We start from the raw sequence: 4394 nt of genomic DNA, 5'->3' as shown, positions 1-4394 counted from the left end.
TGGGGTGGATGCCGGTGCCAGATGTTGTTCAGCCTTAATGCGAGCCGAGATATCCTGGGTTAGAGCCGCTAAGAAGATGTTTGCTGGTAGGATGGATTCAGGCGGCGTCTCAGTGGGTTGAAAAGCATGGAAGCTCCGAGATAATGCGTCTGCCTTCACATTTTTACTTCCCGGCCTGAACGGAATGGAGAAATCAAAACGGGTAAAAAACAGAGCCCATCGGGCTTGTCGGGGATTCAACCTCTTAGCGGACTCGAGAAACATTAGGTTTTTATGGTCAGTGACAACAGTTACTCGATGCCTTGCCCCCTCCAAAAAATGTCTCCACTCCTCAAATGCCCATTTAATGGCCAACAGCTCCCTATTCCCTATGTCGTAGTTTCTCTCCGTGGGAGAGAATTTCCTAGAGAAGAAGGCACACGGTCTCAGGTTAGTGAGGCTAGCAGGACCTTGTGAAAGGACTGCTCCTGCGCCGTCCTCGGACGCATCCACCTCCACAATAAAGGGTCTCTCCTGATCAGGCTGGATCAGAATGGGAGCGCTACTAAATGCCTTTTTTAATGTTTCAAATGAAGAAATGGCCTTGGTAGACCAATTCTCCAAATCCGCTCCTTTCTTAGTAAGGTCGGTCAATGGCTTAGCAATTACAGAAAAATTCATGATAAATTTACGGTAGTAATTAGCGAAACCCAAAAACCGTTGTAAAGCCTTTAAGGATGAAGGCCTTATCCATTCCTTAATTGCTAAAACCTTACCAGGATCCATCTTAAAGGCGTGAGGAGTCAAAACATGCCCTAGAAACAGTATCTCCTGTACACCAAAGACACATTTCTCTTGCTTAGGGGATAGCTGGTTCTCCCTCAACACCTCTAATACTTGTTTGACATGGGACACATGAGATTCGAAATCAGGAGAGAATATCAAAATGTCGTCAAGATAGACAATAATAAATTTACCTAAGAACTCCCTATGAATATCGTTCATTAAGTTTTGGAACACAGCTGGGGCATTGCTGAGTCCAAAAGGCATCACCTGATATTCAAAGTGTCCTATCGGAGTATTGAACGCTGTCTTCCATTCGTCTCCCTCCTTGATTCGGATTAGATTGTATGCCCCTTTCAGGTCAATCTTGGAAAACCAGGTTGCCCCCAAAACCTGGTTAAATAAATCCGGAATCAATGGGAGAGAGTATCTATTTTGGACAGTGATTTTATTTAATCTCCGGTAATCAATACAAGGCCTAAGACCACCATCCTTCTTTTTAACAAAGAAAAACCCTGCTCCCATAGGAGAGACTGAAGGTCTAATATGACCTTTAGCAAGGCTCTCCTTAATATAATCTTCCATAGCCTTGCGTTCGGGCCCTGAAAGATTATAAATTCGACCTTTAGGAAATTCGGCACCCTCAATTAGCTCTATGGCGCAATCATAAGGTCTATGGGGGGGTAGAACCTCTGGAGTAAGGGATGAGAACACATCAGAATATTCCTTAATAACAGAGGGTAATGTATTAGACCTTACTGAAACCCCAGCCTGGACCACGGACAAGCATGAGTCACACTTAGGTCCCCATTTCACCAACTCTCCTTTGGACCAATCAATTGTTGGGTTATGTAAATGGAGCCAAGGCAACCCTAGTACCACCTCAACCGGTAGGTTCTCCAGGACTAGAAGAGAACATCTCTCAGAGTGGCACACACCCACGGACAGAGAAATTTCAGAGATACATGACCTCACCGTACCACCAATCAGGGGAGTAGCATCAATAGCCATGACATGGTGGATAGGTGTAGGTAACGCAAACATTGGAATACCCAATTTACAAGCAAACTCAAAGTCAATAAAGCTGGCCGCTGAACCGGAGTCAATAAAGGCCTTACCCGGCCACTTATTAACCCCCAGAGAAATTGTTATGGGTACCAAAAGCTTACCTTTAGAAAAATCAGGGTGTACCTGGTCTTTAGGTTGTCTTGCCTTAGAAGACTTGTCAGAGAGGTCCCTCTTAGGACACTTGTTGATCCAATGGCCAGGATCTCCACAGTAAAAGCACTCTCCGCGTCTGCGACGAAGATTACCCCGGGTCATACCAACCTGCATGGGTTCCTCGGTGGAGACCTCAGTGTTGTCCCTGGAAAAGGCCTCTGGCTGGACCACCATCTGAGAACAGAACTGTCGTTCTTGTCGTCTCTCTCCAACTCGTCTGTCAAGTCGGACAACTAGGGTCATCATCTCCTCTAAGGTCTCAGGAATTTGGTAATTGACCAATAGATCTTTTAAATTATCAGATAGACAAGACCTAAACTGACTCTTCAGGGCTGGTTCATTCCATCCTGAGGGGACACACCACCGTCTGAATTGGGTGCAATACTCCTCCGCAGGGAGATGGCCCTGAACCAGTGCCCTAAGAGCTGTCTCGGCTACCAGGGCCCTGTCTGGTTCGTCATAGAGGGTACCCAGGGCCTGAAAAAAACCCTCCACAGAAGTTAGACAACTGGCCCCAGGAGGTAACGAAAATGCCCAGTCCTGGGGATCACCCTGTAGTAGAGAAATGATAATCCCCACGCGTTGGCTCTCGGGACCGGAGGACACGGGGCGCAAACGGAAGTAGAGTTTGCAATTCTCCTTAAAGGAGAGAAACCTCTTCCGGTCTCCAGAAAAGGGTTCTGGGAGCTTGATCTGGGGTTCAAAATATGGACTGGAGGACAGAGGAGTGGAAGAACCTTGCCCTAACTCACAAGAACGGAGTTTCTCTCCTAGCTCCTGCACCCTCTGTGTCAAGTTAGAGACATGGTCAGTCAGGGTAGTAAGAGGATTCATGATACAGTGTTTATTGGGCCTGTTAATCTGTAACGGTCACGTCCACACACACAGGGGGAAGGGTAGTGACCACTGCGCTCCACCCTCACCCCTGGCCCTGCCTACTTGCCTCACGAGTCCTGATGACAGGGGACAACTGGACGGCAGTCCCTAACTTAGGATATGTGCAGGGAAGACAGACAAGACAAAATACGGAACATGAACGGACCGGGTCAGAACCAAAAGAGCTACGCAGTACAACGGATTAAGCAAAGAATGGTCAGGAGAAGCCGGGGTCAAATACCAGGAGAGTAGCGAAGTACAAGAGGAGTCCTAAGAGAGTAGTCAGGTGGGAGCCGAGGTCACAATACCAGGATGTATGCGCAGTACAGGAGGAGCAGGCAGAGGATCGTCAGGGAACAGGATCAGGTAAATATTCAGTAGTCCAACAAATAGCCAGGAACCTAGAAATTAACAGGCAACCTGTGGCTAGCAGGCTGCCTGTATTTATAGTGGGGAGTGAGGGTCATGTGACGTGGCCAGCGTCACATGACCGACAGGCCAACCAGTCGAGCACCGAGTGATCAGCTCGGCACTCAAGGCAGACTAGGAGCAGGGAGCCACCCAGTCAGCAAAGCCGCCCTGGGAATGAGGTCAAGCACAAATCCTCATTCCCAAAGCTAAGCAACAGGTCTGCGGGCGATGGGGGACCGAGTGCACCTTCGGAACCCCGTGACACCACCTAGCTAAACCGGCGGTTTCATATGGAAAAGGGAAGCTACGAAGCTACGGCTCACATAGCGATAAAACACTCATCAAGACTTCAAGCTTGTTTCACTTAATAGTGAAAAAGGAATTCCCTATGACTTATGTTGTGATTAACCCTATACTGCACCTATTAAAGGGAGTCTGTCATCAGGAGCAACTGTAATAAACCAGGGGCAGATAGGCTTAGCTCACCTAATGCAAGTGCAAATCCGACACCTCTATTGTAGTGAAATAATAATTTTAACGATTATGCAAATTAATATTTCTATGCACTGAGGTCTTCTTGCGCAAGCGCAATACGATTACACATCAGTGCACGATCATTCCCTTGGATAAAGCTAAGGTGAAACGTACGTCAGGGAGTCGTCCTCTCTCTCCCTCCCCATGGATACCAGGGTCTGTATGCTATATGTCTGTGTTTGGTAATATTTGCTTATACTGATACCACTTTGATTGCCATCAGAGATATTCATTGGGATATCCCCAAGTTGGAGCCATATTGTTTGGACTATATTGGGGACCCCTATATGTGATTTGGCAATTTGTGAGATAAGTATGAGATTTATATAATTTTCTACTACTGACTGGTCATTAACGATTGTACTGTATTCTATATCACTAGCAGTTTATTATGCGTTACCTTGTTGGTGTGCATATATAATTATCTTTATCTATATGCAATTTTGCACATGTAATACAGGCTGACAGTATCTGTGTGGGGGGAGATGTTGGCTCTACAGTTCTCACCCGCTGATTTTATGATGTGTCTTCGTGATATTTTGTCTTGATATGATTATGTGTAATAAAGCTTATTTTTCTATATTACATGT

The sequence above is a fragment of the Bufo bufo genome, chromosome 5, assembly GCF_905171765.1.
Source record: "Bufo bufo chromosome 5, aBufBuf1.1, whole genome shotgun sequence".
Lineage (NCBI taxonomy): Eukaryota > Metazoa > Chordata > Amphibia > Anura > Bufonidae > Bufo > Bufo bufo.
Note: the sequence above shows the minus strand (reverse complement) of the source record.